We start from the raw sequence: 24,853 nt of genomic DNA, 5'->3' as shown, positions 1-24,853 counted from the left end.
TTCTCACAGAACACCTCAATGGCTGGAGAAAACCTGACCTAGAAGATAGACAGCCCTCCCCCACAAAGCTCCCGATCCGACTGGTTGCAACACGCAGGTGTCGGCCGGAATAAGAGCTTGGCTGCCGATTGCCCGCTGCTGCGTCCTCACCAGGACTGATTTCTTCTTTTCCACCATTTCAATTTAAAAGCTACCTTGATAGTGGGAATGTGAGTGTTCCCAGTACAATTCTCTCCACCCCCCCATCCCACTTTTCCCACCCCCAGTAAATGTGAAATTTTTCATCATCAAGCTTTGGGGAGGGGGGTGGGGAATGCTACCTAGGGGTTCCCCTTTGTCCTTCCCCTCAGCCCCGGCCTTCCCGCTACTCCTCAGAATACTTCGGGCCTCACAGAAATACTTTCAAATCAAACTTAAAGCCTCGAGGAAAAAGAAACGAAAAGGGAAAAAAATAACCTAAGAGGAAAAAAAAAAAAACCTAAGAGAACTAACGACGCTCAAGCGCCCTTTTTCTCCGTATGCCTCGCATCTGGACAGCCCTCACCTCAGCGGGTCGACGCCTCCCAGTGAGGGGGACTCAACGGCCTTTTCCAGCTCAAAACTCTCCCTCGGGCTTATGAATAATCAACGAGGCCTTCCTGGGCGGGGCGATACGCTTCATGAATAATTCATTACCTCTGCTCGCCTGAGCGGCCCGCCTCGCTCGGTCTCATGAATATGCAAAAAGAGGCGAGCGAAGGCTAACGCCCCCCAGCAAGCCCCGCCCTCCACGCCTGGCGTCCTGGCGCCCGTGGGGAGGTGGTTCCCAGCCCACCTGCCCTCTGGCCGCCGGCTCCAAGTCTCCTCAGGCGTTTCCCGCCCTTCCGAGGGCTCGCCGGGCGGTCCCGGGCCTGAGGGGCCCGCGCCGAGCTCGAGGCGCCGCACACCGATCCCGACGGGGCCTTCGGCTCGGGGCTGCTCCGCCTGGGCAACCCTTACATCGAGGACAGCCTACTGCCGGCCTTCCTGAGGAGACGCCTGCCCGCCGAGGTGAGGGGGGCGGGGAGGACTTCGCGGGCCCGGAGGGGCCTGGGTTAGAGCCTGCGGGGCCGTGGGGTTAATGCGGGCCAAGGGCCCGCCGGGGGTGGGGTGTGGGGTGGGGGAGGGGAGGCTAGAGCCTGGAGGGAGCGGGTCAACGCAGAAGGGCGGTAGAGGCCCAGAGGACAGAGGTTTCGCGCGGGAGGGCAACTCTCCACTTCTTCCCTGTATGGACCCCCACTTTGCATTATTTTTAATATTCATTGGTAATTATGGAAATAAAACACGAATATGTGCTCCTCTTACACTGCCTCCTAACCTGGTCCCCTGCGCAGAGGTAACCCCAGTGAGCAGTTGGGTGTGGGCCTCCGCAGGTCCCTTTCCAACCGGTTCAGTTACACATCTAGTATCTTGTGGGGCTTCTCAGCGGTTCGTGGAGCCCCTGGAACCTCTGCAGTGGGGTTTCCTGAGAGAGTGGATGAAGCAGTGGGTCACTTGAAACCTGTTTTTACTTTGTTTCCACAGTAAAGGAAAACAAAAAAAAAGATTCAAGTTTGTAAAAACATGAGTTTATAACCTAACGACTAAAACCAAACTTCGGGCAGTAAATTCCTTTAGTGCAGGTTTTCTCAATCAAAGTAGTAGTACCCTCCCCACCTCAAATCGTTTGACAACCCAAAATGTCTCCAGACGTTGTCAAATGCTCCCTGGGGGACAAAATGGCCCTTAGTCGAGAACTACAGCTGACCCTTGAACAACTGGGGGGTCGGGGGTGCTGGCAGTCTGCACAGTCAAAAATCCCCCTGTAAATTTGTAGTCGGCCCTCCTTATCTGAGGTTCGGCATCCAAGATTTAAACCAGCTGTGGATTGTGTAGCAATACTGTAGTGTTTATTGAAAACAATCCACGTGTAGGTGGACCCGCGCAGTTCAAACCTGTGTTGTTCAAGGGTCATCTGTACTGCTTTAATTCTGTACTTTCCAGAAGTAACTGCTCTTTAAAACAACCATGCAGATGATCTGTCTGCTCCAGCCCTTTCCAGCCTCAGCATATTCCTGCTTCCCTCTAGCTGAACCACTAGCCCCTGTGTGCTGGCTGTGCTCACTTGAGGTCCCAGTCAGCTAACCACTACCATCTCCAAAGAGCCTTCCCTATGCTGAAGTCCACCCCCCTACCACACCACGTGTACACACACACACACACACACACACAGTTATTCTCTCTCATTATCACTCACTCTGTTTTCTTCCTAGAACTGATCACAATCTGGATTTCATTTATTTGTTAATCTGTTTTTCTTTCTTCACCACCTAGAATGCAAGTAAGCTTCATTAGAGGCCTGATCTCTTCAGGTCACCCCAGGATCCCCAGTGCCCAGCACAGTAGTCACTTAATAAACTTGGTGGACTGAGACAATAAATTACCCTCTCTTCCTCCCAAGAGTTTCTGTGGGGCTTCTCCTGCTCCTTTCCATCCACATTCCCTTCTGGGCTCCTCTGTGACCTTTGTTTGGAACTTAAATGGATGAATGAGCACCTAGGAACTGCGGGTGAAGCCTTCACTTTTCCCACTGACTTATGCACTCTTTGAGGGCAGAAACTGTCCTTTACTATGTTCATTGAAGGTATTTATATTGTTGAATGAACTAATTGATGACTTAAGGAAAAATATGAGACAATTAAAAACTGATCATGCTAAAAGGGGCTTTAGAAATTATCAAAGAACTTTACAGATAAGAGTTTAGGTAATTTGCTCAAGGTCCCCAGGCTTGTTGAGAGGCCAAGTCACAGGTACAACCCATGGTATCACACCTCTCATTTCAAGGCTCTTTCTTATCTCCAGCCAGTCTAGTTTCTGATTACTTTTCTGTGAACCTGACTTACAGCTCAAACACAAAAATCCCAAGCCCAAGACTTTTTTTTTTTGGCTGCTTTGGATCTTCGTTGCTGAGCATGGGCTTTCTCTAGTTGTGGTGAGCAGGGGCTACTCTTCGTTGCGGTGTGCAGGCTTCTCATTGTGGTGGCTTCTCTTACAGAGAAGCCTGCACACCGTAACGAAGAGGTGGCTTCATTTGCGGAGCATGGGCTCTAGGCGTGCGGGCTTCAGTAGTTGTGGCGCACAGGCTGAGTTGCTCCGTGGCCTGTGGGATCTTCCCGGACCAGGGCTCGAACCCGTGTCCCCTGCCTTGGCAGGCTGATTCTTAACTACTGTGCCACCAGGGAAGTTCCAAGACTGACTTCTTGTCAACTAAAAGCTTTTGAGATTGTATTCTTCATCTTTTGATTAAATCCAGCCTTGGGGATAATGGCCTAATAAACTCAAAAGTGCTATATGGTATTCAAACAATTTTCCATTTTCTTTTATGCGTTTCAGTGCTAAGAGATTGGAAATTGTCCCTGTCAAAACAAAGTATCTTGTTTGTTTTGGAATGGAAAAATGTACATTGTAGGAGAAAGTGATCATTGTTTAGAAATTTCCAAATAACCAGTTGTTAAAGTTTTGCCAAATCCTGTATCCAGTAGTAAAATAACATGTGAAACAGATGAAAATGCCGGGGGTGAGGGGTGGGGGGAGGATCTTTTTTGAGATGACTTTTCATTGCCTAAAGTTGACCTTTCTCTCTTTAGACACGTGTGTTTCCTTTTTACTCTGTGTACCTGAAACAGTTGTCACTCATTAGTTTCTAGTTAGACCCTTGCTTTTTGAGAACTAAAGACCACTCACGGTTCCTTCTTTCCTCTTCTTGATCATTTTATATAGGTAGCACCTGGTTAATAGAGTCTTGTGGAGTCATGCTCTCAGCTTTTAGAATTTTGCACTTTTTTCCTGAGGCGTGTGACAGCACACTGCATCACAGGAAGCAGAGATAGCTTTTGTCTGACTCATTGGCACTTTCCCCCATCGAATTCAGTTTAACCCTGGAAATCTTTTCCAAAAGATGGTTTACTCGAGGGTTATCAAAATAGACATATCGAATATAAAATGTATTCTCAGGAAGACATCTCTAAATCTTTCTCCCTCTTCAGTGCACATAATCATGATACCAAATACAGAGAAAAGAGATTGAGGTTTGGGGAGCAACTACTCTTAACATCATCAAAACTTCTAGTCATCATAAAGCTGACACCACCGTATTTATTCACTCATCAAACATTTATTTTGCACCTACCATTTATAAAGCACTCTGCTTGGCCTTGTGGGGACCAGAGAGATAATGACTTGGTCCCTGAGCTGTGGAAGTTTACAGTTCAGTAAGAGAGGGCGACCTGTAAACACATTACTCACATAGAAAATAATTTGCAAATATTAATGGAGGTATAAATTATGATAGAGTGTAGAGAAGGAAGGTATGCATTGTGAATGGGGAATCAAGACAGCGTCACAAAGGAGGTGGCATTTTAGGAGGAGAATGTGTATATATAATTTCCTTTGCACATTTTTTGGCAGTGGTTTAGGCCACTTCAAACCAATAAAAGCAGACATTTTGCTCACCGCTTTACAATTAGGAAAGAAAAGAAGATGTAAGATCCTTTCTTTCCACTCTTGTCAGCAACAAGCTTCTGAAAGCTAAATGTTGCCTTTGCAATCCCAGGTGCCTCACTCATGGTTAAGAGGAGAGCTCCAGCTACATTATTTTGAGCCCTCTCATTTCTGCATTAGGGTGTTATTTTCATTGGGGCATACAGTATACAGTAGCCATGTGATTTTTTTTTGTTTTTTGGATCATTGGTGTTTATAGAAGTGTTTGTGAATGTGACTCTGAAATCCTAGAATTTTAAGTATTACAGGGAAGGAAAGAGAGGCAAATAATTGAAGTTTTTAATCAATCCTGTGTGTGTAAATTGGCTATGCTGCCTTACTAATTTAGGTATTTTTTAGAGAGAAAGGCAAACATAAAGAATTGCCAACTTGGCTTTAGCTTCTGAACTTGATCTATTCTTTGGCAGCCAAAGAGAAGCCAGTCAGTAGGAAATAAGCGCCGACTATAAAGGCTAAACATATGCTCCCATATGCTCCTGCTGCTTCTGCCCATACACTGTCAACCTAGAAAATAATAATTCCATGTGTAGGTAGCAGTTTATTATGGCGTTCATGCCCACTCGAGTTGCATATCAATTTCTGCATCCTTCGAATTGATCTTTTCTGACTGGCAGAAGAATCTCCATGTGGATTGTGTGTTTCTGGGGAAAGCCTAGGGTTTAACGAACTGGAACGGGAAATGACAGAGGCTGTAAGTGACAGGCTGCTGCCTGCTTGAGTGCCCTGACTAAAAAATAATGTCAAGGAAGATATTGAATGCTCAAACATTATAGAAATGTTCTATTTGGCTACTTAGTTCTGTTTTCTGCTGACTATGATGTTTTGTTGACGTGTAAGATTATGTTATTCCTCTTAATGTTTATCATTTAATAGAAAAGATTTCAAATGAAGTAGTTTTTAAACTGCCTTTCTGTGATTGCAACTTGGTACCTCTGTACAGAGATCTGAGAAGAGGTGATGTTCAAAATTTGCCACACTACTGACAGCCCATATTTTGAGGCCCTTTACTTTCTACACATTTTGATGCTTGGAAAATGACAGTTACCAAAAATGGTTTAGAACTATGAGAACATAGTCCAACCTCAGCCCCATGAGGGGCTTTTCTTCCCCTTCCTTTGGTTTATACTAACGTAATGATAAATGTGTAAGTACTAACAACCTCTGACTGAGATGGTGCCTAATTTAAGATTCAGAATACTTATGATCTTAGCATGAACTGGATATAATGATACAAGACATCTCAGGCAGGCGTTTCTAACAACTCTCCTCATTAAACAAACAAAAACCAATTCCCTCCTGCCAAGAGAAAGGTTAAACAACTGGAAAGTGAGACATTACACAGAAATTACCAACATAGCTTTAAAAATGAAAGGGAGAAAGAATTGCAAGAAGGCATCATTTAGAGGTTTGCTATAACTTACACCTAGGAAAGCTATACCAGAAAGCCAGATTTCTTTGAAAGTCATATTCTCAAATGTGCCAGGGGCTGTGTTAACCTCAGTCATGTTAGTGCATAGCACAGAAGATTTACCGTAGTTAGAGGCATTGGGAGAATTTAAAGTATGACCTCATCAATAACCTGTGGATATACCCCCCACCAACCTTTATTTGTTGAAAAGTGACTAGGCATAAGACTTACTCAATAAACACATTGAGTGAATGCACATATGTTATTGGAAGAATCCCAAATACCCAAGCAATTAACTGGGATATGTTCAAATTATGCATAATGGATTGATCTTTGAAAAGATGCATTGAAAACTTCCTATTTCTGTTGATAATATTATTGATAATATTATTTTTCCATTTATCTAATTTGAAACCATTATCTGTGTGTTAACGTTTATTTTTATTCATTTATATTTATTTTGGCTGTGCCAGGTCTTACTTGCGGCTTGTGGGATGGGATGGATCTTCGTTGTGGCATGCGGGCTCTTAGTTGTGGCATGCATGCTGCGGGATCTAGTTCCCCGACCAGGGATCGAACCTGGGCCCCCTGCATTGGGAGCGCAGAGTCTTACCCAGTGGACCACCGGGAAGTTCCTGTGTGTTAACTTTTTATTCAAGTATAGTGTACATACAGAAAACCATCCTCTTTTTTCTTTTTATTGAGGTATAGTTGATTTACAGTATTATATTAGTTTCAGGTGTACAACATAGTGATTCAGAGTTTTAGATTATACTCAGTTTAATTATTATAAAATATTGGCTGTATTCCCAGTGCTGTACAATATGTCCTTGTAGTTTATTTTGTATATAGTAGTTTGTACCTCTTAATCTCCTACCCCTATGTTGCCCCTCCCTCCTTCTCTCTCCCCTCTGGTAACCAGTAGTTCTCTATATCTGTGAGTCTTTTTCTGTTTTGTTATATTCATTTGTTTGTTCTAGTTTTCAGATTCCATATATGAGTGCTAACATATATTTGTCTTTCTCTGACTTATTTCACTAAGCATAATACTCTTCAGGCCCATCCATGTTGTTACAAAGGGCAAAATTTTATTCTTTTTTATGCTGATTAGTATTACAGTAGTATTATGTGTATATGTGTGTGTATCACATCTTCTTTATCCATTCATCTGTCGATGGACACTTAGGTTGCTTCCATGTCTTGGCTATTGTAAACAATGCTGCTATGAACATTGGGGTGCATTTATCTTTTTGAATTAGTGTTTTCGTTTTCTTCAGATATATACCCAGGAATGGAATTGCTAGATCACATGATAGTTCTATTTTTAGTTTTTCAAGGGACCTCTATACTGTTCTATACTGTTTTCTATAGTGGCTGGCTGCACCAATTTACATTCCCACCAAGAGTGTACAAGGGTTCCCTTTTCTCCATATCCTTGCCAACATCTGTTACCTGTGGTCTTTTTGATCATAGCCTTTCTGATAGGTGTGACGCAATATCTCATTGTGACTTTGATTTGCATTTCTCTGATTAGTGATGTTGAACATCTTTTCATGTGCCTGTTGTTCACCTGTCTGTCTTCTTTGGGAAAATGTCTATTCAAGTCTTTTGCCCATGTTTTAATCAGGTTTTTTTTTAATTGAGTTGTATGAGCTGTTTATATATTTTGGATATTAACTTATTATTGGTCATGTCATTTGCAAATATTTTCTCCTATTCAGTAGGTTGTCTTTTTGTTTTGTCTTTGGTTTCCTTTGCTGAGCAAAAGCTTTTAAGTTTAATTAAGTCCCATTTGCTTATTTTTGCTTTTGTTTCCTTTGCCTTAGGAAGCAGATCCAAAAAAAATGGTGCTACAATTTATGTCAAAGAGTGTTCTGCCTGTGTTTGCTTTTAGTTTTATGGTTTCAGGTCTTACGTTTAGGTCTTTAATCCATTTTGAGTTTATTTTTCTGTATGGTATGAGAAAATGTTCTAATTTCATTTTTTACATGTAGCTGTAAGGTTTTCCCAGCACCACTTATTGAAGAGACTGTTTTTTTCTCATTGTATATTCTTGCCTCCTTTGTCATAGATTAATTGACCATAAGTATGTGAGTTTATTTCTGGGCTCTGTTCTGTTCCATTGATCTATGTGTTTGTTTTTGTGCTAGTACCATACTGTTTTGATTACTGTAGCTTTGTAGTATAGTGTGAGGTCAGGGACTGTGATACCTCCAGCTCTGTTCTTTCTCAAGATTGCTTTGGCTATTCAGGGTCTTTGTGTTTCCATACAAATTTTGGAATTGTTTGTTCTAGTTCTGTGCAAAATGCCATTGGTATTTTGATAGGGATTGCACTGAATCTGTAGATTGCCTTGTGTACTATGGTCATTTTAATGATATTAATTCTTCCACTCCATGAACATGTTATATCTTTCCATCTGTTTGTGTCATCTTCAGTTTCTTTCATCAGAGTCTTATAATTTTCCAAGTACAGGTCTTTTACTTCCTTAGTTAGATTTATTCCTAGGTATTTTATTCCTAGATATTTTATTCTTTTTAATGCAATGGCAAATGGGATTCTTCTAAAAATTTTTTTTTTAATTTTTATTTATTTTTAGCTGTGCTGGGTCTTTGTTGCTGCACGCAGGCTTTCTCTAGTTGCGGCGAGCAGGGGCTACTCTCTGTTGCTGTGCAAAGGCTTCTCACTGCTATGGCTTCTCTTATTGCGGAGCATGGGCTCTAGGTGCATGGGCTTCAGTAGTTGCAGCACGTGGGCTCAGTAGTTGCGACGTGTGGGCTCTAGGGTGCATGGGCTTCAGTAGTTGTGGTGCACGGGCTCAGTAGTTTTGACTCGTGGGCTCTAGAGTGCAGGCTCAGTAGTTGTGGTGCATGGGCTTAGTTGCCCTGCGGCATGCGGGATCTTCCCGGACCAGGGATCGAACCTGTGTCCCCTGCATTGGCAGGTGGATTCTTAACCCCTGCACCACCAGAGAAGTCCCGGGATTCTTAATTTCCTTTTCTGATCATTCATTGTTAGTGTATAGCAGTGCAACAGATTTCTGTATATTAATTTTGTATCCTGCAACTTTACCAAATTCATTGATGAGCTCTAGTAGTTTTTTGCTGGTGTCTTTAGGATTTTCTGTGTATAGTATCATGTCATCTGCAAACAGTGACAGTTGTTCTTCTTACTTTCCAATTTAGATTCATTTTATTTCTTTTTCTTGTCTAATCATGTGGCTAGGACTTCCAATACTATGTTGAATAAAAGTGGCAAGAGTGGGCATTCTCGTCTTGCTCCTGATCTTAGAGGAAATGCTGTCAGCTTTTCACCATTGAGTATGATGTTAACTGTGGGCTTATATATGTCCTTTATCATGTTGAGGTATGTTCCCTCTATACCTACTTTGTGGAGAGTGTTTATCATAAATGGATGTTGAATTTTGTCCAAAGCTTTTTCTGTATCTATTGGGATGATCATATGATTTTTATTCTTCAACTTGTTAATGTGGTGTATCACGTTGTTTGATTTGTGGGTATTGAACCATCCTTGCATCCCTGGGCTAAATCCCACTTGATCATGGGATATGATCCTATCAGTGCGTTGTTGAATTTGGTTTACTGATATTTTGTTGAGGATTTTTTGCATTTATGTTCATGAGTGATATTGCCTGTAATTTTCTTTTTGTGTGATATCTTTGTCTGGTTTTGGTATCAGAAGGATGCTGGCCTTGTAGAATGAGTTTGGAAGTGTTCCCTCCTCTGCAGTTTTTTTGAATAGTTTGAGAAGACTTGGTATTAACTCTTCTCTAAATATTTGGTATAATTCACCTGTGAAGCCATCTAGTCCTGGACTTTTGTTTGTTGGGATTTTAAAAAATTACCTATTCAATTTAATTACTGATAATTGGTCTGTTCATGTTTTCTATTTCATCCTGGTTGAGTCTTGGGAGATTGTACATTTCTAGAAATTTGTTCACTTCTTCTGGGTTGTCCATTTTATTGACATATAGTTGTTTGTAGTAATCTTATCCTTTGTATTTCTGTGGTGTTGGTTGTAACTTCTCCTTTTTCATTACTGAGTTTATTGATTTGAGCCCTCTTTCTTTTTTTCCTGAGTCTAGCTAAAGGTTTATCCATTTTATTTATCTTATCAAAGAACCAGTTCTTAGTTTCATTGATTGTTTCTACTGTTTTTTTAAGTCTCTATTTCATTTATTACTGCTCTGATCTTTATGATTTCTTTCCTTCTACTAATGTTGGGTTTTGTTTGTTGTTCTTTTTCTAGTTCCATTATGTGTAAGATTCAGTTGCTTATTTGAGTTTTTTCTTGTTTCCTGAAGTAGGCTTGTATAACTATAAACTTCCCTCTCAGTACTACTTTTGCTGCATCCCATAGATTTTGGACTGTTGTATTTTCATTTTCATTTGTCTCCAGGTATTTTTAAATTTTTTCTTTGATTTCTTCAGTGGTTGTTTAGTAGTATATTGTTTAGCCTCCACATGTTTGTGTTTTTTTCAGTTTTTTCTTGTAGTTGATTTGTGGTTGGAAAAAGCACTGTGGTTGGAAAAAGATGCTTGATATGATTTAAGTTTTCTTAAATTTACTAAGACTTGTGTCCTAGCATGTGATCTATCCTGGAGAATGTTTCATGTGCACTTGAAAAGAATGTGTATTCTGCTGCTTTTGGATGGAATGTTTCATATATATTCCATTTGGTCTATGTCTCTAAGGCAGTGTTTTCATATTGATTTTCTGTCTGGATGATCTGTCCATTGATGTAAGTGGGGTCTTAAAGTCCCCTACTATTATTGTGTTACTGTCAATCTCTTTATGTTGGTTAATAATTTGCTTTATGTATTTAGGTGCTCCTGTGTTGGGTGCATATATATTTACAATAGTTATATTTTCTTGGATTGATTCTTTCTTTGTCTCTTATTACAGTCTTTGTTTGAAAGGCTATTTTGGCTGCTATAAGTATTGCTACCCTGGCTTTCTTTTGATTTCCATTTGCTTGGAGTACCTTTTTCCATCCCCTCACTTTCAGTCTATGTCTGTCTTTAGATCTGAAGTGAGTCTCTTGTAGGCAGCATATATATATGGGTCTTGTTTTTGTATCCATTCAGCTACCCTGTGTCTTTTTATTGGAGCATTTAGTCCATTTACATTTAAAGTAATTATTGATAGGTATGTACTTAGTGCCATTGTTAATTGTTTTGGAGTTGTTTTTGTAGTTCTTTTTTTTGTTTCCTTTCTTCTTTTGTTCTCTTCCCTTGTGATTTGATGACTATCTTTTATATTTGATGTTGGGATTCCTTTTTCTTTTCTGTGCATATATCTGTTACAGATTTTTGGTTTGTGGCTACCATGAGATTTATATATAGCAACTTATACGTATATGTGATCATTTTAAGTTGCTGATCTCTTAATTTCAAATGCATTTTAATGACCCTGAATTTACACTTCCCTCCCCTACAATTTACTGGTTTTGACATCATATTTTACACCTTTTTGTTTTGTGTATCCATTAAATACTTATTGTGGATATAGATGATTTTACTACTTTTGTCTTTTAATCTTCCTGTTAGTTTTGTACATGGTTGATTTACTACCTTTACTGTATATTTCCCTTTACCAATAAGCTTTTTCCTTCTGTAATTTTCATGTTTCTAGTTATGGCCTTTTCTTTTTTGCTTAGAGAAGTCCCTTTAACATTGCTTGTAAAACAGGTTTGGTGGTGAACTCTTTTAGCTTTTGCTTGTCTGTAAAACTTTTGCCCTCTCTATCAAATCTGAATGAAAACCTTGCTGAATAGAGTATTCTTGGTTGTAGGTTTTTCTCTTTCATCACTTTAAATATATCATGCCATGCTGAAATTTCTGCTGAAAATTCAGCGGATAGACTTATCCCTTGTACATAACTTGTTGTTTTTCCCTTGCTGCTTTTGATAGTCTCTTTATCTTTCATTTTCGCCATTTTGATTACAGTGTGTCTTGTTGTGGTCCTCTTCGGGTTAATCCTGTTTGGGACTCTCTCTACTTCCTGGACCTGGATGTGTTTCCTTTCCCAGGTTATGGAAGTTTTCAGCTCTTACATCTTCAAATATGTTCTCTGCCCCTTTCTGTCTTTCTTCTCCTTCTGGGATCCCTATAATGCAAATGTTAGTATGCTTGATGTTGTCCCAGAGGTCTCTTAAACTGTCCTCATTTCTTTTTGTTCTTTTCTCTGTTCAGCTTCAGTGATTTCCACTGATCCATTCTTCTGTATCTTCTAATCTACTGTTGATTCCTTTTAGTGTATTTTTAATTTCAGCTATTGTATTCTTCAGCTCTATTTTGTTCTTCTTTGTATCTTCTCTTTGTTCATCTTCTTACTGTGTTCATCCATTCTTCTTCTGAATTCTTTATGATCATTACCTTGAACTCTTTATGAGGTAGATTGCCTATCTCCATTTCAATTAGTTCTTCTGGGTTTTATCATGTCCCTTCGTTTGGAACATGTTCCTGTGTTGCCTCATTTTTCCTAATTTGCTGTTTTTATTTCTATGTCTCTGGTAAGTTGGTTATGTTTCCTAAGTTTGGAAAAGTGGCCTTTTGTAGGAGACATCCTATATGTCCCAGCAGTGCACTCCCCTCTGGTCACCAGACCTATGTGCTCTAGGGGTGCCCCCATGTGGGCTGCATAGGTCCTTCTGTTATGGTAGGCTGACTACTGTGGGCAGTCTGGTAGGTGTGGCTTGTCCCTGGTCCAGCTGGGTTGCTAGGCCCTGCCCGGTGAGGAGGCTGCTGGTCACTGGTTGGCAGGACCGGGTCATGAGGCAGCTGGCTGCAGAGCCCTGGGGGGTCCCGCGGCTAGTGCTGGCACACTGATGGACAGAGCCAGGTTCTGGGATGGTTAGTTGTGGGGCCAGGGTTCCTGGATCTAGTGTTGGCCTACTGGTAGGTGGATTCAGTTCCTGCATGGCTGGCTGTGGGTTTGAGGTGTCCCAAAGCTGGTTCTGGTGCAGTGGTGAGTGGGGCTGGATCCTGGGGTAGCTAGCTGATGAGACCAAGCTATCTTGGAGTTGGTGTTAGCCTGCTGGTGGGTGGGGTTGGATTCCAGGGCTGCTGGCTGAGGGACCCAAGGTGTCCCAGAGCTGGGGTTGACCTGCCAGTGGGCAGGGCAGTGTGCAGGGGGTCCCAGGGCATGGGGTGTCCTGGGGCTGGCCTGCTGGTGTGTTGGCTAGGTCCTGACAAGGCAGGCTGTGGAGGTATGGTGGTCCTGGGGCTGGTGTCTACCTGCTGTTGGGTGAGGTCAGGGCCCAGGGTATCCAAGTGCTGGTGCCTGCCCATCAGTGTGTGAAGCTGCGTCCTGGGCCTAGTGCCTGCCCACTGGCAGGCAGAGCCAAGTCCTGTGGTCTCTGGCTGCAGAGTCCAGGGGTCCCAGAGCTGGTGTTGAACTGCTGGTGGGTGTGGCCAAGGCCCAGCGGTTACTGGGGCTAGTGCTGGCTCACTGGTAGGCAGAGCCAGTTCTCAGGATCTCTGGATACAGGGCCCTGGGGATCCTGGAGCTGGTGTTGGTCTGCTGGTAGACATGGGCCATTTCCTGACACAGCTGGCTTCAGGATCTGGGGTGTCCCAAGCCTTGTATTGGCCTGCTGGTGGGTGGGACCAGATCCCAGGGTGTCTGGCTAAGGGGCCCAAGGTGTCTCAGAGCTGGTGTTGGCCTGCTAGTGGACAGGGCTGGGGCCCACGGGGTCCCAGGGCTGGTGCTGGCCTGCTGAAAGGTGGGCTGGGTCCTGCCTTGGCAGGCTGCAGGGCTGTGGCAGTCCTGAGGCTGTTGTCTACCCACTCGTGGTATGGCAGGGGCCCAGGGGTGTCCTGTGGCTGGTGCCTGCCCACTGATGTGTGAGGCTGCTCCCAGGCTAGTGCCAGTCCTCTGGTGATCAGGGCTGAGGATACTGGGGCTGGTGCCTACCTGCTGGTGGGCAGAGCCTGGGTACCAGGGTCTCTGGCTGCAGGATCCTGGGGGCCCTGGAGTTGGTATGTTGGCCTGCTGGTGGGTGGGGCCAGGGCCCAGAGGGTCCTAGGGCTGGTGCCTGCCCACTAGTGGGTGGAGCTGGGTCCTGGGGTCTCTGACTGCAGGACTCTGGGGGTCCCCATGGTTAGTGCCTGTGCACTGGTGTTGGGGGCTGGGTCCTGGGCCCTCTGGTGGACAGGGCCTTATCCTGGGGCAGTTTTGGGCTCAGGAGGTCTTAAGGCAGCCTGCCTGCTGGTGAGTGGAACTGTGTCCCTGCCTGGCTAGTTGCTTGGCCTGAGGGTGCTGGTGCCAACAGGCTGGTGGGCAGGACTGGGTTCCAGTGCTAATAGGCTAGAGGAAGGATTCCAAAATGGCACTTGGCAGCACCAGTGTCCACATGGTAGAATGAGCTCCCAGAAGTGGCTACCACCAGTGTCTGTGTCCCCAGGGTGAGCTCCGTTTGCCTCCTGCCTGTCCAGGAGACTCTCCAAGATCAGCAGGTGGGTCTGACCCAGGCTCCTCTTAAATCACTGCCTCTGCCCTGGGTCCTGGAGCATGTGAGATTTTGTGTGCACCCTTTAAAAGTGGAGTCTCTGTTTCCCACAGTCTTCTGGGTCTCCCAAAAGTAAGCCCTGCTGGTCTTCAAAGCCAAGTGTTCTGGGGACTCGTCTTCCTGGTGCAGGACCCCAGGACTGGGGAGCCCAGTATAGGGCTCAGACTCATTGCTCCTTGGTGAGAACCTCTGCAATTGTAATTATCCTCCAGTTTGTGGGTCCCCCACTCAGAGGTGTGGGGCTTGACTGTACTGCTCCACCCCTCCTACCGGTCTCGCTGTGGTTCCTTCTTTATATCTTTAGTTGAAGATCTTTTCTGCTAGATTCTGGTCTTCCTCAACAATCATTGCTCTGTAAATAGTTGTAATTTTGGTGTGCCCATGAGAGGAGGTAAGCTCAGGGTCTTCCTACTCTACCATCTTGGCCTGAACTCCCACCATTCTCTTTTTTAAATATACTTTTTATTTACATATACATAAAATTCACCACTTTAAAGCATACAAATCAGTGGGTTTTAGTATATTCATAAAGTTGTGTAACCATCACCACTAATTCCAGAACATTTTCATCACCCCAAAAAGAAGCCACATGCTTATTAGCAGTCACTCCCCATTTCTCCCTCCCCTATCCCCTATCAACTGTTAATCTACTGCCTCTGTGGATGACTGTTCTGGATATTTCACATAAATGGAATCATACAATATATAGCCTTTTGTGTCTGGCATCTTTCATTTAGTAAAACAAAAATATGATATTCATCCATGTGGTACCATGTATCAGTACTTCATTCCTTTTTATGGCCAAATAATATTCCACTGTGTGGGTGTACCACATTTTGTTTATCCATTCATCAGTCGATGGACATTTGGGTCACCACCTTTTTGCTATTAAAAATAATACTGATGGGGCTGCCCTGGTGGTGCAGTGGTTGGGAGTCTGCCTACTGATGCAGGGGACACGGGTTCGTGCCACGGTCTAGGAGGATCCCACATGCCGCGGAGCGGCTGGGCCCGTGAGCCGTGGCCGCTGGGCCTGCACGTCCGGAGCCTGTGCTCCGCAGCAGGGGAGGCCGCAGTGGTGAGAGGCCCGCGTACCGCAAAAAAAAAAAAAAAAAAAAATCCTGATATGAACACTTGTGTATACAAGTTTTTGTGTGGATATATGTTTTCATTTCTCTTGGGTATATACCTAAGAGTGGAATTACTGGATCATATGGTAACTGTATGTTTAACTTTTTGAGAACCTGCCAAACTGTTTCCATACCACCTGCACCATTTTATATTCCCAGCAACAGTGTGTGAGCGTTCTGATTTCTCCACATCCTTGCCTTATCCTTTCCATCTCCCCAACCCTTTTTTGTTTGTTTGAAGCTATCTTAGTGGATGTGAAATGATATCTCATTGTGGTTTTGATTATTTGCATTTCCCTATTGACTAATGATGGTGAGCATCTTTTCATGTGCTATTTGGCCATTTGTATTTCTTTGGGGAAATGTCTATTCTAATCCTATGTCCATTTAAAAATTGTGGGGTTTTTTTGGGGGGGCGGCTTCCCTGGTGGCGCAGTGGTTGAGAGTCCGCCTGCCGATGCAGGGGACACGGGTTCGTGCCCCGGTCCGGGAGGATCCCACATGCCGCAGAGCGGCTGGGCCCGTGAGCCATGGCTGCTGGGCCTGTGCGTCCGGAGCCTGTGCTCCACAGCGGGAGAGGCCACAATAGTGAGAGACCCACGTACCGCAAAAAAAAAAAAAAAAAAAAAAAATTTTAATTGTGGTTGTAAGCCTTTACATATTCTGGATACAAGTCCTTTAAAAGATATGATTTTCAAATATCTTCTCCCATTCTGTGGGTTGTCTTCACTTTCTTGATGGTGTCCTTCAAATCACAAAAGGTTTTAATTTTGATGAAATCTAATTTGTTTCTTCTCTTGTTGCTTGTGCTTTTGCCCTCCTATCTAAGAAATCATTGCCAATCCAAGGTCACAACGATTTATGCCTGTGGTTTTTTTTTTTTTTTTTTTTTTTTTCGCGGTACGCAGGCCTCTCACTGCTATGGCCTCTTCCGTTGTGGAGCACAGGCTCCGGACGCACAGGCTCAGCGGCCATGGCTCACGGGCCCAGCCGCTCCGCGGCATGCGGGATCCTCCCAGACTGGGGCACGAACCCGTGTCCCCTGCATCGGCAGGCGGACTCTCAACCACTGTGCCACCAGGGAAGCCCCATGCCTGTGGTTTTTTACTAAGAATTTTATACTTACATTTAGATCTTCAGTCCATTTCGAGTTAATTTTCATATATTACGTGAGGTAGGGATCCAACTTCATTCTTTTGCATGTGACTATTCACTTATCCAAGCACAAATTTGCTGAAAAGACTATTCTTTCTCCCGTTGAATTGTCTTGTTTCCTTTGTTAAAAGTCAATTGACCGGGCTTCCCTGGTGGTGCAGTGTTTGAGAGTCTGCCTGCCAATGCAGGGGACACGGGTTCGTGCCCCGGTCCGGGAAGATCCCACATGCCGCGGAGCGGCTGGGCCCGTGAGCCATGGCTGCTGAGCCTGTGCGTCCAGAGCCTGTGCTCCGCAACGGGAGAGGCCACAACAGTGAGAGGCCCGCGTACCGCAAAAAAAAAAAAAAAAAATCAATTGACCATCAATTGTGAGGGTTTATTTACATACCCATATTTCTATTTATATATATGTCTGTCCTTTTGTCACTACCACACTGTCTTGATTACTGTAACCTTCTATTAAGTTTTGAGATCAGAGAAGTGTGAATCTTCCAATTTTGTTCTTTTTCAAGATTGTTTTGGCTATTCTGGGTCCCTTGCATTAATTTTAGGATCAGCTTGTCAATTCCTGCAAAAAAGGCAACTGGGGTTTTGATAGGGATTGCACTGAATCTGTAGATTGGGGAGTATTGCCATTTTAATAACATTAAAAATGTTGATTCATGAACACGGATATCATTCCATTCATTTAGATCTTTAATTTCTTTCAATGACACGAGTAGTTTTTGTTGTACAAGTCTTGCACTTCTTTGTTAAACTTATTCCTAAGTTTTTTATTCTTTTTCATGCTTCTATTGGTTTGCTTGGGCCTCCATAACAGAAAAACCATGGATTAGTTGACTTAAACAACATAAATTAATTTTTTCACAGTTCTGGAGACTGAAATCCCAAGGTCAGGGTGCCAGCAGGGATGCTTACTGGTGAGACCTCTTTTTGGCTTGCAGATAGCCACCTTCTCCCTGTATCTTCACATGCATTTTCCTCTGTGCATATGTGGAAAGATTGAGATCTCTGGTGTCTCTTCTTCTTCTTATAAGTACACTAATCCTGTCAGATTAGAGCCTCATTCTTATGACCTCGTTTAACCTTAATTACTTCCTTAAAGGCCCTATTTCCAAATAAAGTCACATTGGGCATTAGGGCTTCAATATATAGCTTTTGGGGGACACAGTTCAATCCATAACAATGCTAATGTAAATGCAGATGTTTTCTTAATTTCATTTTCAGATTGTTCGTTGCTAGTGTATAGAAAGATAATTAGTTTTTATGTATTGATCTTATATCCTTTAGCGTTGCTGAACTAGCTTATTAATTCTCATAGTGTGTGTGTGTGTGTGTGTGTGTGTGTGTGTGTGTGTGTGTGTGTGGATTTTCTACGTGTCATTGCAAATAGAGCTGGATTTACTTCTTCCTTTCTAATCTGGGTATCTTTTCTTTCTTTTTCTTGCCTGATTGCCTGGCTAGAATCTCCAGTACTATGTTGACTAGAACTGGGAGGAGTGGATATCTTTGTCTTGTTCCTGATCTTAGGGGAAAGCATCCACTCTTTCACCATCAGGTATGATGCTCACTGGGGTTTTTTCATAGATGCCCTTTATCAGGTTGATGGAATTTCCTTCTTTTCCTAATTAGTTGAATGTTTTTAGCATGAAAGGGTGTTTGATTTTATACACATATTGTATTCATGCTTTTTATACATATATTAAGACAATCATATGTTTTTGTCCTTTATTCTTTTAATATGTATGAAATTGATTTTCATATATTGAACCAAACTTGCAATCTCAGGATAAATTCCATTTGGTCACGGTGCATAATCCTTTGTATCTATTGCTGGATTCAGTTTGCTAGTATGTTTTAAGGATTTTTACATCTAAATTCATGAGGAATATTGATCTGTAGTTTTCTTTCCTTGTGATATTTTTATTTTTTTATTTTTTAAATATTTATTTATGCATGCTGCTCAGGGTCTTAGTTGTGGCACACGGACTCTTAGTTGTGGCGTGCATGTGGGATCTAGTTCCCCAACCAGGGATCGAACCTGGGACCCCCTGCTTTGGGAGTGTGGAGTCTTACCCACTGAACCACCAGGGAAGTCCCCCTTGTGGTATTTTTAAATTTGGTTTTGGTATCAGGGTGATACTGGCCTCATAGAATGAGTTTGGCAATATTCTCTTTCCTTTTATTATTTTTTTAAAGAAGAGTTTGTAAGGGACTTCCCTGGTGGTCCAGTGGCTAAGACTCCATGCTGCCAATACAGAGGGCCTGGGTTTGATCCCTGGTCAGGGAACTAGATCCCACATGCTGCAACTAAGAGTTCGTGTGCCGCAACAAAAGATCCTGCATGCTGCAATGAAGATCCACATGCTGCAGCTAAGACCCTGTGCAGCCAAAAATAAATAAATAAATGTTAAAAAAAAAAAAGTTTGTGAATTCTTGTTTATGTATTTGGTAGAATTCAACAGTGAAGCTATCTGGTTCTGGGCTTTTCTTTGTGGGAAGTTTTGATTACTGATTCAATCCTTTTGCTTGTTATAGACCTATTCAGACTTTCTTTTTCTTCTTGAGTCCATTTCAGTAGTTTGTGTCTTTATAGAAATATTTCCATTTCATCTAGGTTATCTAATTTGTTGGCATACATTTGTTCATAAAATTCCCTTATAATCCTTTTTATTGATATAAGAGTGATTATAACATCCCTCTTTCATTCCAGATTTTAGTAATTTGAGTCTTTTCTCTTTTTTTCTTGGCCTTTCCAACTAATGGTTTGTCAAGTTTGTTGATCTTTTCAAAGAATCTACTTTTTATTTCATTGATTTTTCTATTGTTTTTCTGTTCTCTACTTCATTTATTTCTGCTTGAATCTGTATTGTTTCCTTCCTTCTGCTTCCTATAGGTTTAGTTTGCACATCTTTTTTTTTTTTTTTTTTTTTAGTAAGGTGTGCAGTTAGGTAATTAATTTGAGGTCTTTCTTTTTTTTTTTTTTGCGGTACACGGGCCTCTCACTGCCGCAGCCTCTCCCTCTGCGGAGCACAGGCTCCGGACGCGCAGGCTCAGCGGCCATGGCTCACGGGCCCAGCCGCTCTGCGGCATGTGGGATCCTCCTGGACCGGGGCATGAACCCGTGTCCCCTGCGTCGGCAGGCGGACTCCCAACCACTGCGCCACCAGGGAAGCCCTTTCTTTTTTAATATAGCATTTATAGCTATAAATTTCCCTCTAAGCTTTAGCTGCATTGTAACTTTTGATACATTGTGTTCTTGTTTTCATTTATCTCAAAGTATTTCCTAATTTTCCTGTGATTTCTTCTTCAACCTATTGGTTATTTTGGAGTCTGTTGTGTGATTTTCACGTATATGTGAATTTCCCACATTGCTTTCTGTTATTTTTAAAAAACTTTTATTGAAGTACAGTTGATTTACAATGTTGTGTTAATTTCTGCTATACGGCAAAGTAACTCAGTTATACATATATATTCTTTTTCATTATGCTTTATTACAGGATATTGAATATAGTTCCCTGTGCTATACAGTAGGACCTTGTTGTTTATCCATCCTATATATAATAGTTTGCATCTGCTAATCCCAAACTCCCAATACTTCTCTCCCTCATCCCCCATTCAGCAACCACAAGTAGTCTGTTCTCTATGTCTGTGAGTCTGTTTCTGTTTCATAGATATGTTCATTTGTGTTGTATTTTAGATTCCAGATGTAAGTGATATCATATGGTATTTGTCTTTGTCTGACTTACTTCACTTAGTATGATAATCTCTAGGTCCATCCATGTTGCTGCAAACAACTTTATTTCATTCTTTTTTATGGCTGAGTAGTATTCCATTATACATATATACCACACCTTCCTTTTCCATTCATCTGTCGTTGGACATTTAGGTTGTTTCCATGTCTTGGCTATTGTAAATAGTGCTGCTACGAACATAGGGGTATCTTTTCGAATTATAGTTTTGTCTGGGTATATGCTCAAGAGTGGAATTGCTGAATCATATGGCAGCTCTATTTTTAGTTTTTTAAGGAACCTCCATACTGTTCTCCATAGTGGCTGCACCAGTTTACATTCCCACCAACAGGGTAAGAGAGTTCCCTTTTCTCTACATCCTCTCCAGCATTTCTTTTTTGTAGACTTTTTAATGATGGCCATGACCAGTGTGAGGTGGTACCTCATTGTAGTTTTGATGTGCATTTCTCTAATAATTAGTGATGATGAGCATTTTTTCCTGTGCCTGTTGGCCATCTGTATGTCTTCTTTGGAGAAATGTTTATTTAGGTCTTCTGCCCATTTTTTTGATTGGGTTGTTTGTTTTTTTGTTATTGAATTGTATGAGCTGTTTGTATATTTTGGAAATTAAGCCCTTATCAGTTACATCATTTGCAAATATTTTCTCCCAATTTGTAGGTTGTCTTTTCATTTTGTGTATGGTTTCCTTTGCTGTGCAAAAGCTTATAAATTTGATTAGGTCCCATTTGTTTAGTTTTGCTTTTATTTCTATTGCCTTGGGAGACTGACCTAAGAAAACATTTATATGATTTATGTCAGAGAGTGTTTTGCCTTTGTTCTCTTCTAGAAGTTTTATGGTGTCTTGTCTTATATTTAAGTCTTTAAGACATTTTGAGTTTATTTTTGTGTATGGTGTGAGGGTGTGTTCTTAGTTCATTGATTTACATGTGGCTGTCCAGCTAGCCCAACACCACTTGCTGAAGAGATTGTCTTTTCTCCATTGTATTGTCTTTTCTCCATTGTATATTCTTGCCTCATTTGTCGAAGATCAATTGACCATAGGTGTGTGCGTTTATTTCTGGGCTCTCTATTTTGTTCCATTGATCCGTGTGTCTGTTTTTTTTTGCCAATACCACGCAGTTTTGATTACTGTGGCTTTGTAGTATTGTCGGAAGTCTGGGAGGGTTATGCCTTCGCTTTGTTCTGTTTCCTCAGGACTGCTTTGGCAGTTCTGGGTCTTTTATGGTTCCATATAAATTTTAGGATTTTCACATTCTGTGAGGAATGTCATGGGTAATTTGATAGGGATCATGTTAAATCTGTAGATTGTTTTTAGTAGTATGGCCATTTTAACAATATTAATTCTTCCAGTCCAAGAGCATGGGCTATCTTTCCATTTATTTGAATCATCTTCAGTTTCATTATCAGCGTTTTATAGTTCTTGGCATATAAGTCTTTCACTTCCTTGATCAGGTTTATTCCTAAGATTTTGTTTTTTGGGGGGTTTTTTGATGCGATTTTAAATGTGATTTTTTTTTTTTTTACTTTCTGATATTGCATTGTTAGTGTAAAGAAATGCAACAGGTTTCTGTATGTTAATCTTGTATTCTGCTACCTTGCTGAATTTTTTTTTAATCAGTTCTAGTAGTTTTTGTGTGGAGTCTGTATGGTTTCCTATATATAGTATCATGTCATCTGCATATAAGGACAATTTTACCTCTTCTCTTCCAATTTGGATACCTTTTATTTCTTTTTCTTGTCTGGTTGCTGTGGCTAGGACTTCCAATACCATGTTGAAAAGAAGTGGTGAGATTGGGCATCCTTGTCTTGTTCCAGATTTTAGTGGGAAGGCTTTCTTTCAGCTTTTTACCATTGAGTTTTATGTTGGCTATGGGTTTGTCATAAATAGCTTTTATCATGTTGAGATATGTTCCCTCTATACCCACTTTGGTAAGAGTTTTTATCATAATGGATGTTAAATTTTATCAAATGCTTTTCCTGTATCTGTTGAGATCACCATGTGGTTTTTGTCTTCTCTTTTGTTGATGTGGTGTATCACATTGATTGATTTGTGTATGTTTTACCATCCTTGTGACCCTGGGATGAATGCAACTTGATTGTGGTGTATGATCCTTTTTCATGTGTTGTCAGATTGTGTTTACTAATATTTTGTTGAGAATTTTTGCATTTATGTTTATCAAATATAGATATAGATATCAGTATATAGCTATAGATCAATATATTCATAGATAATAGATTAATATAGTCATCAATACAGATACAGATTTGCTGATATTGGCCTGTAATTTTCTTCTTTGGTGTTTGTCTGGTTTTGATATCAGGGTGATAGTGGCTTCATAGAATGACTTTGGGAGTATTCCCTCCTCTTCAGTCTTTTGGAAGAGTTTGAGAAGGATCAGTATAAGTTCTTTTTTTTTTTTTTTTTCATTTTTTTTTTAAGTTTATTTATTTATTTTTTTAATTAGTTTCTGCTTTATAACAAAGTGAATCAGTCATACATATACATCTGTTCCCACATCCCTTCCCTCATGCATCTCCCTCCCTCCCACCCTCCCCATCCCACCCCTCCAGGCGGTCACAAAGCACCGAGCTGATCTCCCTGTGCTCTGCGGCTGCTTCCCACTATCTATCTACCTTACGTTTGGTAGTGTATACACGTCCATGCCTCTCTTTCGCCTTGTCACAGCCCACCCTTCCCCCTCCCCATATCCTCAAGTCCATTCTCAAGTAGGTCTGCGTCTTCATTCCCGTTTTGCCCCTAGGTTCTTCATGACATTTTTTTTTTAATTCCGTATATATGTGTTAGCATACGGTATTTGTCTTTCTCTTTCTGACTAACTTCACTCTGTATGACAGACTCTAGGTCTATCCACCTCATTACAAATAGCTCAGTTTCGTTTCTTTTTATGGCTGAGTAATATTCCATTGTATATATGTGCCACATCTTCTTTATCCATTCATCCGATGATGGACACTTAGGTTGTTTCCAGCTCCGGGCTATTGTGAATAGAGCTGCAATGAACATTTTGGTACATGTCTCTTTTTGAATTATGGTTTTCTCAGGGTATATGCCCAGTAGTGGGATTGCTGGGTCATATGGTAGTTCTATTTGTAGTTTTTTAAGGAACCTCCATACCGTTCTCCATAGTGGCTGTACCAATTCACATTCCCACCAGCAGTGCAAGAGTGTTCCCTTTTCTCCACACCCTCTCCAGCATTTATTGTTTCTAGATTTCTCTTTTTTTTTTTTTTTAATTAGTTTCTGCTTTATAACAAAGTGAATCAGTCATACATATACATCTGTTCCCACATCCCTTCCCTCATGCATCTCCCTCCCTCCCACCCTCCCCATCCCACCCCTCCAGGCGGTCACAAAGCACCGAGCTGATCTCCCTGTGCTCTGCGGCTGCTTCCCACTATCTATCTACCTTACGTTTGGTAGTGTATATATGTCCATGCCTCTCTTTCGCTTTGTCACAGCTTACCCTTCCCCCTCCCCATATCCTCAAGTCCATTCTCAAGTAGGTCTGTGTCTTTATTCTCGTTTTGCCCCTAGGTTCTTCATGACATTTTTTTTAAAATTCCGTATATATGTGTTAGCATACGGTATTTGTCTTTCTCTTTCTGACTAACTTCACTCTGTATGACAGACTCTAGGTCTATCCACCTCATTACAAATAGCTCAGTTTCGTTTCTTTTTATGGCTGAGTAATATTCCATTGTATATATGTGCCACATCTTCTTTATCCATTCATCCGATGATGGACACTTAGGTTGTTTCCAGCTCCGGGCTATTGTGAATAGAGCTGCAATGAACATTTTGGTACATGTCTCTTTTGGAATTATGGTTTTCTCAGGGTATATGCCCAGTAGTGGGATTGCTGGGTCATATGGTAGTTCTATTTGTAGTTTTTTAAGGAACCTCCATACCGTTCTCCATAGTGGCTGTACCAATTCACATTCCCACCAGCAGTGCAAGAGTGTTCCCTTTTCTCCACACCCTCTCCAGCATTTATTGTTTCTAGATTCCTTGATGATGGCCATTCTGACTGGTGTGAGATGATATCTCATTGTAGTTTTGATTTGCATTTCTCTAATGATTAATGATGTTGAGCATTCTTTCATGTGTTTGTTGGCAGTCTGTATATCTTCTTTGGAGAAATGCCTATTTAAGTCTTCTGCCCATTTTTGGATTGGGTTGTCTGTTTTTTTGCTATTGAGCTGCATGAGCTGTTTATAAATTTTGGAGATTAATCCTTTGTCAGTTGCTTCATTTGCAAATATTTTCTCCCATTCTGAGGGTTGTCTTTTGGTCTTC

At 41.7% G+C, this 24,853-nt stretch overlaps 1 long non-coding RNA gene across 2 annotated transcripts in view; it reads left to right on the top strand.

The window, feature by feature from the left end:
- The first annotated feature begins 772 nt into the window (after nucleotides 1–772).
- Nucleotides 773–24,853, top strand: part of LOC308626499 — a 56,245-nt gene continuing 32,164 nt past the window's right edge. For both annotated transcript variants that reach the window (XR_014017258.1, XR_014017259.1), the window contains exon 1: nucleotides 773–1,029. This is a non-coding gene — a long non-coding RNA (uncharacterized lncRNA). The remainder of the gene's footprint in view (nucleotides 1,030–24,853) is intronic.

Source organism: Mesoplodon bidens, assembly GCF_964165515.1.
Source record: "Mesoplodon bidens genome assembly, chromosome: 13".
Lineage (NCBI taxonomy): Eukaryota > Metazoa > Chordata > Mammalia > Artiodactyla > Ziphiidae > Mesoplodon > Mesoplodon bidens.
The sequence above is the reverse complement of the archived record's forward strand: the minus strand, read 5'-3'. Positions and strand labels throughout refer to the sequence as shown.